The 13,769-nt window shown below is 63.4% G+C and overlaps 4 pseudogenes; all 4 read left to right on the forward strand.

Annotated features, from left to right (window-relative positions):
* On the forward strand, positions 1–119 carry LOC142876202 (uncharacterized; annotated as a pseudogene).
* Positions 120–3,567: 3,448 nt separating this feature from the next.
* On the forward strand, positions 3,568–3,686 carry LOC142876203 (uncharacterized; annotated as a pseudogene).
* Positions 3,687–7,157: 3,471 nt separating this feature from the next.
* Positions 7,158–7,276, forward strand: LOC142876204 (uncharacterized; annotated as a pseudogene).
* A 3,448-nt stretch (positions 7,277–10,724) lies between these two features.
* On the forward strand, positions 10,725–10,843 carry LOC142876205 (uncharacterized; annotated as a pseudogene).
* Positions 10,844–13,769: the final 2,926 nt, after the last annotated feature.

A 13,769-nucleotide genomic window follows, 5' to 3' on the forward strand; every position in this document is an offset into this window, starting at 1 on the left:
GTCTAGGGCCACACCACCCTGAACGCCCCCGATCTCGTCTGGTCTCGGAAGCTAAGCAGGGTCGGGCCCGGTCAGTACTTGGATGGGAGACTGCCTGGGAATACCGGGGGCCACAGGCTGCTTCTTTTTTTTTTTTTTTTTTTTTTTGCCTCTTGTTCTGTCCCCTTTCTGGGAGCGCGGCGGCGGCCCGGGGTGGGGGTGACCCCAACCCTCAGCGCCCGCCGCGCTGCCTGGCGCCTCAGCCCGCACCGTGGGGCCTCCTCTTGTCCCAAGCCGCGACACCGCCGCCACGCGGCAGCATGCGTGGCATCTGGACTGTCAGGTCTCAGACCAAAGGTCTGCTCTGTGGGAACAGACACGCTGGAGAAAACCTTGAGAGTCTGAGAGGGGAGGGAGTTCCAGAAGAAGGCCAGGATGTCATTTTGAGGGAGTATGTGACCAGAACTCGTCCCGTTGCTTTTGGGGGTTCTATGGGCTCCACGCAGGAATCTTTGGTGGTGGCACCTGATGTTGGGGGATCCGGAGTCACACCCAGACCTGCTCCACAGGCCTCCTTTTACTTTTCTCTTCGGATTCATGATTTTTAAAAAGTGTCTCTTACCTCTATGATTGCATTTTCTTTTCTCTCTCTTTTCAAGCAGATGATGGGAGTACAAGTATTCAGGTGACATGTGTTGCCCGTGCACCCCTCCCCCCTGTGTTCTCATTCATATACCTCTCATGTTGTTCCAGCGTATTGTGGGGGTACCAGTGTTAAGGTCGGGTACAGTTGCCCTCTCCAAGCCTCCCCCCTGGGGTCAGAGCTTCAAGTGCGCCCATCCCCCAGTCGGTGCGCACCCACCCCATTCCTAATGGATGTGGATGCCCATCGCCTCCCCCCACCCGCCCGACACCCACCCGATGAAGGTGATTCCTCTCCGTCCACTTAGGTGTCCATCCGTTCGTACCAATTTGCTGGTGAGCGCGCTCACGTGGTGCTCGTGTGTCCATTCTTGGGATACCTGGCTTACTGGAACGGGTTCCAGCTCTGGCCAGGAGAACACGAGAGGCGCCCTCTCACCGCTGCTCCTCACAGCCGAATGGCACTCCGTGGTGTCCACGCGCCACATTTTATTAATGCACTCCTGGATGGATGGGCACTCGGGTCGCTTCCACGTCTTTGCGATTGTGAATTGTGCCCTAACTGTCACTCTACCCCTTACCCAGCCCGTCTCCTCTGCCCCTGCCTGACGCACTCCTCCCCGGCCAGGCCCGTCACTGTCCTGGGCCCCCGCCTGACCGGCTCCTCCCCGCCCGGCCTGTCACCGTCCTCTGCCCCTGCCTGACATGCTCCTTCCCGCCCGGCCTCTCACCGTCCTCGGCCCCTGCCTGACCGGCTCCTCCGTCGCCTGGGCCTTCCAAGGGCTTGGTGTGGAGGCTGCTTCCAGGAAGCCCTCCAGAAACCCGGCAGCAGGGTGGCCGCAGCAGTCTCCAGCAGCCTTCCCTAAGTCGAGTGCGGGGGACGTGCCCCCGCTGTGCCGCGGGGGGCCCAGCCTGGTGTCTTCCCTGATGCCCTGCGGCTGCGGGCTGGGGCTGCCGCTCCCCGCGAGGGGAGAGCCGCGGAGGTGGGGACCGCCTCCTGATGGGGACGTACGTACACGCAGCTCTCCACGTCGGATCCCGGGGCTCTCTGTCCTGCCCGAAGGCCCAGCGGGCCTGCGGGTCCTTAGAGTGGCAAAAACATCCGAAAGCTGAGACTGAGGGTCCGGTGGGTGTCTGCACTTTTGTGCTGGGCACCCCAGGGAGGCCCGGGGGCTGGCTGGACAACGTGGTCTGCTGGGCGGGGGGGGTTGGAGGAGCAACTGATGCCCTTCGCACCTTGGGTAGCAAGAGTCTGAGGTGTCTCTGAGCCCTGTGCCATGTCCGGGGGCGGGGCGCGGGGGGGGGGAGGAGGAGGAGGAGGAGGAGGTGGGAAGGGCCGGGGCCTGCAGTCCTGTTCCCGGGGTGGCACGGCAAGTGGCTTCTTCCACAGGCTGCTTGGCCTGGGCTCCCTGCACCTGGGCCTTTGGGGGACTGGCCCTGTGCTTGCCAACACTTCCTGCAGGGACCCAGAGCTGGGAGGTGGCATCTCTCAGCCCTGGGTCGGGCAGAGCCCCAGCGGGCCATGCCCACAACCTCTCTCAGCACCGGTCCCCCAGAAGGCTCCTTTGGGACCAGGATTCTCTTGCGGTGACTCTTTAAGGTCTGGCCCCTGGATGGAGGGGCACCAGGAGTAGAGGAGCAGGAAGGGGAAGGGGGTGGCCATGCGAGGGGACACTTTGAGGCCAAGTCCCAGCTTCAGCCTGATCCTCCTGGGAACCCCGCTCTGAGACAAGGAGCCGGGCTTCGCATTCCCACAGCAGCCAGTCGTGGGCTGAGGACACCTGGGGCCTTGGGAACTCCCTGGCTTCTCCTTGGTTTAACATCTAGAGCTGCTTGTGAATCGGGCCGCCACACACACCCGAGCGCAGGTGTCTTCCGCACAGACTGCGGGCCTCGCTCTTCTGAACGCCGCTAGCTCGCCACCCACCCACGGGTGAACCTGGTCAGGGTGCTTTCTCTCGGGGGCAGACTCTTTTCCGGGCGGGCTACCGGTGTCTCTGTTTGCTCGTTTCTTTCTTCCATTTCGGGAAAGGCTTCCTTGCTGGGTGTGGAAATCTCCTATGCCTTCCCTCGCCTATTCTGTCAGCTTTCAAATTCTCTTTCAGTTGCCACCCTCACAGATGGATTAGGAAACTCTTTCCGGTGCACTCATTAGTGAAATGACCTCAATGAAGCTGGAATCCAATATCTAATGGCCGATTTTTAGCGAGTCCACACGCCAGGGTGGTCGGGGTCCAATGCAGCCCCGGCCAGGCCCAGGCCCCTTGGACCGGGCCACAGGAGGACACAGAGGAGGGTCCCGGCCCCCACGAAGCGGTGCCGGCGGTTCTCCACGGGCTTGGGCGTTTTCCAGAGGTAGGAGATGGAGGGGACTGATTTCTTCAGCGCCCCACAAACCACGCCACCCCACCCCACCCATGGGACACATCCCCAGAGAGAGACGCCCCATACACTGGCTCCCCTCCCCCTTGCGCTGTGCCCCAGCCCTGGCCCGGGGGAATAGGCGGCAGCCCACCCACAGGGCGAGGGGGGGCACAGCTGAAAGGGGTTGTGGGGGAGGGCGGCCCCTGGCTGGGGTCAAAGGGCGCGCGCGTGCGCAGTCAGCGTCAGCGGCGGCGACGCGCTGGGGGTGGGCAGCGGGTAGGTGAAGGAGGCCAGGCGAGGAGACAAGGGGGGCTGGGAGGGCTCCACCTTGGCGAGTCCAGCCGTGGAGGCGCATCTTGTGTGAGTGTGAGTGAGTGTGAGTGTGTGTGTGTGTGTATAGAGAGACAGCCCCCCGCCCCGCCCCGCCCATCACCCCCGTCCCTGGGAGCCCACGGGACCCGGCCGGCGAACTCAACAGGCCCGGCCTGGCGCGGGGCCTGGGGCGGGAGGCGGCGGCGGCGGCGGCGGGAAAGCGCAGAGAGGCTCGGCTTCTTGAGCGGGGCAGGGGCGCCCTCCGCCGCCGTCTAGGGCCACACCACCCTGAACGCCCCCGATCTCGTCTGGTCTCGGAAGCTAAGCAGGGTCGGGCCCGGTCAGTACTTGGATGGGAGACTGCCTGGGAATACCGGGGGCCACAGGCTGCTTCTTTTTTTTTTTTTTTTTTTTTTGCCTCTTGTTCTGTCCCCTTTCTGGGAGCGCGGCGGCGGCCCGGGGTGGGGGTGACCCCAACCCTCAGCGCCCGCCGCGCTGCCTGGCGCCTCAGCCCGCACCGTGGGGCCTCCTCTTGTCCCAAGCCGCGACACCGCCGCCACGCGGCAGCATGCGTGGCATCTGGACTGTCAGGTCTCAGACCAAAGGTCTGCTCTGTGGGAACAGACACGCTGGAGAAAACCTTGAGAGTCTGAGAGGGGAGGGAGTTCCAGAAGAAGGCCAGGATGTCATTTTGAGGGAGTATGTGACCAGAACTCGTCCCGTTGCTTTTGGGGGTTCTATGGGCTCCACGCAGGAATCTTTGGTGGTGGCACCTGATGTTGGGGGATCCGGAGTCACACCCAGACCTGCTCCACAGGCCTCCTTTTACTTTTCTCTTCGGATTCATGATTTTTAAAAAGTGTCTCTTACCTCTATGATTGCATTTTCTTTTCTCTCTCTTTTCAAGCAGATGATGGGAGTACAAGTATTCAGGTGACATGTGTTGCCCGTGCACCCCTCCCCCCTGTGTTCTCATTCATATACCTCTCATGTTGTTCCAGCGTATTGTGGGGGTACCAGTGTTAAGGTCGGGTACAGTTGCCCTCTCCAAGCCTCCCCCCTGGGGTCAGAGCTTCAAGTGCGCCCATCCCCCAGTCGGTGCGCACCCACCCCATTCCTAATGGATGTGGATGCCCATCGCCTCCCCCCACCCGCCCGACACCCACCCGATGAAGGTGATTCCTCTCCGTCCACTTAGGTGTCCATCCGTTCGTACCAATTTGCTGGTGTGCGCGCTCACGTGGTGCTCGTGTGTCCATTCTTGGGATACCTGGCTTACTGGAACGGGTTCCAGCTCTGGCCAGGAGAACACGAGAGGCGCCCTCTCACCGCTGCTCCTCACAGCCGAATGGCACTCCGTGGTGTCCACGCGCCACATTTTATTAATGCACTCCTGGATGGATGGGCACTCGGGTCGCTTCCACGTCTTTGCGATTGTGAATTGTGCCCTAACTGTCACTCTACCCCTTACCCAGCCCGTCTCCTCTGCCCCTGCCTGACGCACTCCTCCCCGGCCAGGCCCGTCACTGTCCTGGGCCCCCGCCTGACCGGCTCCTCCCCGCCCGGCCTGTCACCGTCCTCTGCCCCTGCCTGACATGCTCCTTCCCGCCCGGCCTCTCACCGTCCTCGGCCCCTGCCTGACCGGCTCCTCCGTCGCCTGGGCCTTCCAAGGGCTTGGTGTGGAGGCTGCTTCCAGGAAGCCCTCCAGAAACCCGGCAGCAGGGTGGCCGCAGCAGTCTCCAGCAGCCTTCCCTAAGTCGAGTGCGGGGGACGTGCCCTCGCTGTGCCGCGGGGGGCCCAGCCTGGTGTCTTCCCTGAGGCCCTGCGGCTGCCGGCTGGGGCTGCCGCTCCCCGCGAGGGGAGAGCCGCGGAGGTGGGGACCGCCTCCTGATGGGGACGTACGTACACGCAGCTCTCCACGTCGGATCCCGGGGCTCTCTGTCCTGCCCGAAGGCCCAGCGGGCCTGCGGGTCCTTAGAGTGGCAAAAACATCCGAAAGCTGAGACTGAGGGTCCGGTGGGTGTCTGCACTTTTGTGCTGGGCACCCCAGGGAGGCCCGGGGGCTGGCTGGACAACGTGGTCTGCTGGGCGGGGGGGGGGTTTGGAGGAGCAACTGATGCCCTTTGCACCTTGGGTAGCAAGAGTCTGAGGTGTCTCTGAGCCCTGTGCCATGTCCGGGGGGGGCGCGGGGGGGGGAGGAGGAGGAGGAGGAGGAGGTGGGAAGGGCCGGGGCCTGCAGTCCTGTTCCCGGGGTGGCACGGCAAGTGGCTTCTTCCACAGGCTGCTTGGCCTGGGCTCCCTGTACCTGGGCCTTTGGGGGACTGGCCCTGTGCTTGCCAACACTTCCTGCAGGGACCCAGAGCTGGGAGGTGGCATCTCTCAGCCCTGGGTCGGGCAGAGCCCCAGCGGGCCATGCCCACAACCTCTCTCAGCACCGGTCCCCCAGAAGGCTCCTTTGGGACCAGGATTCTCTTGCGGTGACTCTTTAAGGTCTGGCCCCTGGATGGAGGGGCACCAGGAGTAGAGGAGCAGGAAGGGGAAGGGGGTGGCCATGCGAGGGGACACTTTGAGGCCAAGTCCCAGCTTCAGCCTGATCCTCCTGGGAACCCCGCTCTGAGACAAGGAGCCGGGCTTCGCATTCCCACAGCAGCCAGTCGTGGGCTGAGGACACCTGGGGCCTTGGGAACTCCCTGGCTTCTCCTTGGTTTAACATCTAGAGCTGCTTGTGAATCGGGCCGCCACACACACCCGAGTGCAGGTGTCTTCCGCACAGACTGCGGGCCTCGCTCTTCTGAACGCCGCTAGCTCGCCACCCACCCACGGGTGAACCTGGTCAGGGTGCTTTCTCTCGGGGGCAGACTCTTTTCCGGGCGGGCTACCGGTGTCTCTGTTTGCTCGTTTCTTTCTTCCATTTCGGGAAAGGCTTCCTTGCTGGGTGTGGAAATCTCCTATGCCTTCCCTCGCCTATTCTGTCAGCTTTCAAATTCTCTTTCAGTTGCCACCCTCACAGATGGATTAGGAAACTCTTTCCGGTGCACTCATTAGTGAAATGACCTCAATGAAGCTGGAATCCAATATCAAATGGCCGATTTTTAGCGAGTCCACACGCCAGGGTGGTCGGGGTCCAATGCAGCCCCGGCCAGGCCCAGGCCCCTTGGACCGGGCCACAGGAGGACACAGAGGAGGGTCCCGGCCCCCACGAAGCGGTGCCGGCGGTTCTCCAGGGGCTTGGGCGTTTTCCAGAGGTAGGAGATGGAGGGGACTGATTTCTTCAGCGCCCCACAAACCACGCCACCCCACCCCACCCATGGGACACATCCCCAGAGAGAGACGCCCCATACACTGGCTCCCCTCCCCCTTGCGCTGTGCCCCAGCCCTGGCCCGGGGGAATAGGCGGCAGCCCACCCACAGGGCGAGGGGGGGCACAGCTGAAAGGGGTTGTGGGGGAGGGCGGCCCCTGGCTGGGGTCAAAGGGCGCGCGCGTGCGCAGTCAGCGTCAGCGGCGGCGACGCGCTGGGGGTGGGCAGCGGGTAGGTGAAGGAGGCCGGGCGAGGAGACGAGGGGGGCTGGGAGGGCTCCACCTTGGCGAGTCCAGCCGTGGAGGCGCATCTTGTGTGAGTGTGAGTGAGTGTGAGTGTGTGTGTGTGTGTATAGAGAGACAGCCCCCCGCCCCGCCCCGCCCATCACCCCCGTCCCTGGGAGCCCACGGGACCCGGCCGGCGAGCTCAACAGGCCCGGCCCGGCGCGGGGCCTGGGGCGGGAGGCGGCGGCGGCGGCGGCGGCGGCGGCGGCGGCGGCGGCGGGGGGAAAGCGCAGAGAGGCTCGGCTTCTTGAGCGGGGCAGGGGCGCCCTCCGCCGCCGTCTAGGGCCACACCACCCTGAACGCCCCCGATCTCGTCTGGTCTCGGAAGCTAAGCAGGGTCGGGCCCGGTCAGTACTTGGATGGGAGACTGCCTGGGAATACCGGGGGCCACAGGCTGCTTCTTTTTTTTTTTTTTTTTTTTTTTTGCCTCTTGTTCTGTCCCCTTTCTGGGAGCGCGGCGGCGGCCCGGGGTGGGGGTGACCCCAACCCTCAGCGCCCGCCGCGCTGCCTGGCGCCTCAGCCCGCACCGTGGGGCCTCCTCTTGTCCCAAGCCGCGACACCGCCGCCACGCGGCAGCATGCGTGGCATCTGGACTGTCAGGTCTCAGACCAAAGGTCTGCTCTGTGGGAACAGACACGCTGGAGAAAACCTTGAGAGTCTGAGAGGGGAGGGAGTTCCAGAAGAAGGCCAGGATGTCATTTTGAGGGAGTATGTGACCAGAACTCGTCCCGTTGCTTTTGGGGGTTCTATGGGCTCCACGCAGGAATCTTTGGTGGTGGCACCTGATGTTGGGGGATCCGGAGTCACACCCAGACCTGCTCCACAGGCCTCCTTTTACTTTTCTCTTCGGATTCATGATTTTTAAAAAGTGTCTCTTACCTCTATGATTGCATTTTCTTTTCTCTCTCTTTTCAAGCAGATGATGGGAGTACAAGTATTCAGGTGACATGTGTTGCCCGTGCACCCCTCCCCCCTGTGTTCTCATTCATATACCTCTCATGTTGTTCCAGCGTATTGTGGGGGTACCAGTGTTAAGGTCGGGTACAGTTGCCCTCTCCAAGCCTCCCCCCTGGGGTCAGAGCTTCAAGTGCGCCCATCCCCCAGTCGGTGCGCACCCACCCCATTCCTAATGGATGTGGATGCCCATCGCCTCCCCCCACCCGCCCGACACCCACCCGATGAAGGTGATTCCTCTCCGTCCACTTAGGTGTCCATCCGTTCGTACCAATTTGCTGGTGAGCGCGCTCACGTGGTGCTCGTGTGTCCATTCTTGGGATACCTGGCTTACTGGAACGGGTTCCAGCTCTGGCCAGGAGAACACGAGAGGCGCCCTCTCACCGCTGCTCCTCACAGCCGAATGGCACTCCGTGGTGTCCACGCGCCACATTTTATTAATGCACTCCTGGATGGATGGGCACTCGGGTCGCTTCCACGTCTTTGCGATTGTGAATTGTGCCCTAACTGTCACTCTACCCCTTACCCAGCCCGTCTCCTCTGCCCCTGCCTGACGCACTCCTCCCCGGCCAGGCCCGTCACTGTCCTGGGCCCCCGCCTGACCGGCTCCTCCCCGCCCGGCCTGTCACCGTCCTCTGCCCCTGCCTGACATGCTCCTTCCCGCCCGGCCTCTCACCGTCCTCGGCCCCTGCCTGACCGGCTCCTCCGTCGCCTGGGCCTTCCAAGGGCTTGGTGTGGAGGCTGCTTCCAGGAAGCCCTCCAGAAACCCGGCAGCAGGGTGGCCGCAGCAGTCTCCAGCAGCCTTCCCTAAGTCGAGTGCGGGGGACGTGCCCCCGCTGTGCCGCGGGGGGCCCAGCCTGGTGTCTTCCCTGATGCCCTGCGGCTGCGGGCTGGGGCTGCCGCTCCCCGCGAGGGGAGAGCCGCGGAGGTGGGGACCGCCTCCTGATGGGGACGTACGTACACGCAGCTCTCCACGTCGGATCCCGGGGCTCTCTGTCCTGCCCGAAGGCCCAGCGGGCCTGCGGGTCCTTAGAGTGGCAAAAACATCCGAAAGCTGAGACTGAGGGTCCGGTGGGTGTCTGCACTTTTGTGCTGGGCACCCCAGGGAGGCCCGGGGGCTGGCTGGACAACGTGGTCTGCTGGGCGGGGGGGGTTGGAGGAGCAACTGATGCCCTTCGCACCTTGGGTAGCAAGAGTCTGAGGTGTCTCTGAGCCCTGTGCCATGTCCGGGGGCGGGGCGCGGGGGGGGGAGGAGGAGGAGGAGGAGGAGGTGGGAAGGGCCGGGGCCTGCAGTCCTGTTCCCGGGGTGGCACGGCAAGTGGCTTCTTCCACAGGCTGCTTGGCCTGGGCTCCCTGCACCTGGGCCTTTGGGGGACTGGCCCTGTGCTTGCCAACACTTCCTGCAGGGACCCAGAGCTGGGAGGTGGCATCTCTCAGCCCTGGGTCGGGCAGAGCCCCAGCGGGCCATGCCCACAACCTCTCTCAGCACCGGTCCCCCAGAAGGCTCCTTTGGGACCAGGATTCTCTTGCGGTGACTCTTTAAGGTCTGGCCCCTGGATGGAGGGGCACCAGGAGTAGAGGAGCAGGAAGGGGAAGGGGGTGGCCATGCGAGGGGACACTTTGAGGCCAAGTCCCAGCTTCAGCCTGATCCTCCTGGGAACCCCGCTCTGAGACAAGGAGCCGGGCTTCGCATTCCCACAGCAGCCAGTCGTGGGCTGAGGACACCTGGGGCCTTGGGAACTCCCTGGCTTCTCCTTGGTTTAACATCTAGAGCTGCTTGTGAATCGGGCCGCCACACACACCCGAGCGCAGGTGTCTTCCGCACAGACTGCGGGCCTCGCTCTTCTGAACGCCGCTAGCTCGCCACCCACCCACGGGTGAACCTGGTCAGGGTGCTTTCTCTCGGGGGCAGACTCTTTTCCGGGCGGGCTACCGGTGTCTCTGTTTGCTCGTTTCTTTCTTCCATTTCGGGAAAGGCTTCCTTGCTGGGTGTGGAAATCTCCTATGCCTTCCCTCGCCTATTCTGTCAGCTTTCAAATTCTCTTTCAGTTGCCACCCTCACAGATGGATTAGGAAACTCTTTCCGGTGCACTCATTAGTGAAATGACCTCAATGAAGCTGGAATCCAATATCTAATGGCCGATTTTTAGCGAGTCCACACGCCAGGGTGGTCGGGGTCCAATGCAGCCCCGGCCAGGCCCAGGCCCCTTGGACCGGGCCACAGGAGGACACAGAGGAGGGTCCCGGCCCCCACGAAGCGGTGCCGGCGGTTCTCCACGGGCTTGGGCGTTTTCCAGAGGTAGGAGATGGAGGGGACTGATTTCTTCAGCGCCCCACAAACCACGCCACCCCACCCCACCCATGGGACACATCCCCAGAGAGAGACGCCCCATACACTGGCTCCCCTCCCCCTTGCGCTGTGCCCCAGCCCTGGCCCGGGGGAATAGGCGGCAGCCCACCCACAGGGCGAGGGGGGGCACAGCTGAAAGGGGTTGTGGGGGAGGGCGGCCCCTGGCTGGGGTCAAAGGGCGCGCGCGTGCGCAGTCAGCGTCAGCGGCGGCGACGCGCTGGGGGTGGGCAGCGGGTAGGTGAAGGAGGCCAGGCGAGGAGACAAGGGGGGCTGGGAGGGCTCCACCTTGGCGAGTCCAGCCGTGGAGGCGCATCTTGTGTGAGTGTGAGTGAGTGTGAGTGTGTGTGTGTGTGTATAGAGAGACAGCCCCCCGCCCCGCCCCGCCCATCACCCCCGTCCCTGGGAGCCCACGGGACCCGGCCGGCGAACTCAACAGGCCCGGCCTGGCGCGGGGCCTGGGGCGGGAGGCGGCGGCGGCGGCGGCGGGAAAGCGCAGAGAGGCTCGGCTTCTTGAGCGGGGCAGGGGCGCCCTCCGCCGCCGTCTAGGGCCACACCACCCTGAACGCCCCCGATCTCGTCTGGTCTCGGAAGCTAAGCAGGGTCGGGCCCGGTCAGTACTTGGATGGGAGACTGCCTGGGAATACCGGGGGCCACAGGCTGCTTCTTTTTTTTTTTTTTTTTTTTTTGCCTCTTGTTCTGTCCCCTTTCTGGGAGCGCGGCGGCGGCCCGGGGTGGGGGTGACCCCAACCCTCAGCGCCCGCCGCGCTGCCTGGCGCCTCAGCCCGCACCGTGGGGCCTCCTCTTGTCCCAAGCCGCGACACCGCCGCCACGCGGCAGCATGCGTGGCATCTGGACTGTCAGGTCTCAGACCAAAGGTCTGCTCTGTGGGAACAGACACGCTGGAGAAAACCTTGAGAGTCTGAGAGGGGAGGGAGTTCCAGAAGAAGGCCAGGATGTCATTTTGAGGGAGTATGTGACCAGAACTCGTCCCGTTGCTTTTGGGGGTTCTATGGGCTCCACGCAGGAATCTTTGGTGGTGGCACCTGATGTTGGGGGATCCGGAGTCACACCCAGACCTGCTCCACAGGCCTCCTTTTACTTTTCTCTTCGGATTCATGATTTTTAAAAAGTGTCTCTTACCTCTATGATTGCATTTTCTTTTCTCTCTCTTTTCAAGCAGATGATGGGAGTACAAGTATTCAGGTGACATGTGTTGCCCGTGCACCCCTCCCCCCTGTGTTCTCATTCATATACCTCTCATGTTGTTCCAGCGTATTGTGGGGGTACCAGTGTTAAGGTCGGGTACAGTTGCCCTCTCCAAGCCTCCCCCCTGGGGTCAGAGCTTCAAGTGCGCCCATCCCCCAGTCGGTGCGCACCCACCCCATTCCTAATGGATGTGGATGCCCATCGCCTCCCCCCACCCGCCCGACACCCACCCGATGAAGGTGATTCCTCTCCGTCCACTTAGGTGTCCATCCGTTCGTACCAATTTGCTGGTGAGCGCGCTCACGTGGTGCTCGTGTGTCCATTCTTGGGATACCTGGCTTACTGGAACGGGTTCCAGCTCTGGCCAGGAGAACACGAGAGGCGCCCTCTCACCGCTGCTCCTCACAGCCGAATGGCACTCCGTGGTGTCCACGCGCCACATTTTATTAATGCACTCCTGGATGGATGGGCACTCGGGTCGCTTCCACGTCTTTGCGATTGTGAATTGTGCCCTAACTGTCACTCTACCCCTTACCCAGCCCGTCTCCTCTGCCCCTGCCTGACGCACTCCTCCCCGGCCAGGCCCGTCACTGTCCTGGGCCCCCGCCTGACCGGCTCCTCCCCGCCCGGCCTGTCACCGTCCTCTGCCCCTGCCTGACATGCTCCTTCCCGCCCGGCCTCTCACCGTCCTCGGCCCCTGCCTGACCGGCTCCTCCGTCGCCTGGGCCTTCCAAGGGCTTGGTGTGGAGGCTGCTTCCAGGAAGCCCTCCAGAAACCCGGCAGCAGGGTGGCCGCAGCAGTCTCCAGCAGCCTTCCCTAAGTCGAGTGCGGGGGACGTGCCCCCGCTGTGCCGCGGGGGGCCCAGCCTGGTGTCTTCCCTGATGCCCTGCGGCTGCCGGCTGGGGCTGCCGCTCCCCGCGAGGGGAGAGCCGCGGAGGTGGGGACCGCCTCCTGATGGGGACGTACGTACACGCAGCTCTCCACGTCGGATCCCGGGGCTCTCTGTCCTGCCCGAAGGCCCAGCGGGCCTGCGGGTCCTTAGAGTGGCAAAAACATCTGAAAGCTGAGACTGAGGGTCCGGTGGGTGTCTGCACTTTTGTGCTGGGCACCCCAGGGAGGCCCGGGGGCTGGCTGGACAACGTGGTCTGCTGGGCGGGGGGGGGTTGGAGGAGCAACTGATGCCCTTCGCACCTTGGGTAGCAAGAGTCTGAGGTGTCTCTGAGCCCTGTGCCATGTCCGGGGGGGGGGGGCGCGGGGGGGGGAGGAGGAGGAGGAGGAGGAGGTGGGAAGGGCCGGGGCCTGCAGTCCTGTTCCCGGGGTGGCACGGCAAGTGGCTTCTTCCACAGGCTGCTTGGCCTGGGCTCCCTGCACCTGGGCCTTTGGGGGACTGGCCCTGTGCTTGCCAACACTTCCTGCAGGGACCCAGAGCTGGGAGGTGGCATCTCTCAGCCCTGGGTCGGGCAGAGCCCCAGCGGGCCATGCCCACAACCTCTCTCAGCACCGGTCCCCCAGAAGGCTCCTTTGGGACCAGGATTCTCTTGCGGTGACTCTTTAAGGTCTGGCCCCTGGATGGAGGGGCACCAGGAGTAGAGGAGCAGGAAGGGGAAGGGGGTGGCCATGCGAGGGGACACTTTGAGGCCAAGTCCCAGCTTCAGCCTGATCCTCCTGGGAACCCCGCTCTGAGACAAGGAGCCGGGCTTCGCATTCCCACAGCAGCCAGTCGTGGGCTGAGGACACCTGGGGCCTTGGGAACTCCCTGGCTTCTCCTTGGTTTAACATCTAGAGCTGCTTGTGAATCGGGCCGCCACACACACCCGAGTGCAGGTGTCTTCCGCACAGACTGCGGGCCTCGCTCTTCTGAACGCCGCTAGCTCGCCACCCACCCACGGGTGAACCTGGTCAGGGTGCTTTCTCTCGGGGGCAGACTCTTTTCCGGGCGGGCTACCGGTGTCTCTGTTTGCTCGTTTCTTTCTTCCATTTCGGGAAAGGCTTCCTTGCTGGGTGTGGAAATCTCCTATGCCTTCCCTCGCCTATTCTGTCAGCTTTCAAATTCTCTTTCAGTTGCCACCCTCACAGATGGATTAGGAAACTCTTTCCGGTGCACTCATTAGTGAAATGACCTCAATGAAGCTGGAATCCAATATCTAATGGCCGATTTTTAGCGAGTCCACACGCCAGGGTGGTCGGGGTCCAATGCAGCCCCGGCCAGGCCCAGGCCCCTTGGACCGGGCCACAGGAGGACACAGAGGAGGGTCCCGGCCCCCAAGAAGCGGTGCCGGCGGTTCTCCACGGGCTTGGGCGTTTTCCAGAGGTAGGAGATGGAGGGGACTGATTTCTTCAGCGCCCCACAAACCACGCCACCCCACCCCACCCATGGGA

The sequence above is a fragment of the Microcebus murinus genome, chromosome 14 (genome assembly GCF_040939455.1).
Source record: "Microcebus murinus isolate Inina chromosome 14, M.murinus_Inina_mat1.0, whole genome shotgun sequence".
Classification (NCBI taxonomy): Eukaryota; Metazoa; Chordata; class Mammalia; order Primates; family Cheirogaleidae; genus Microcebus; species Microcebus murinus.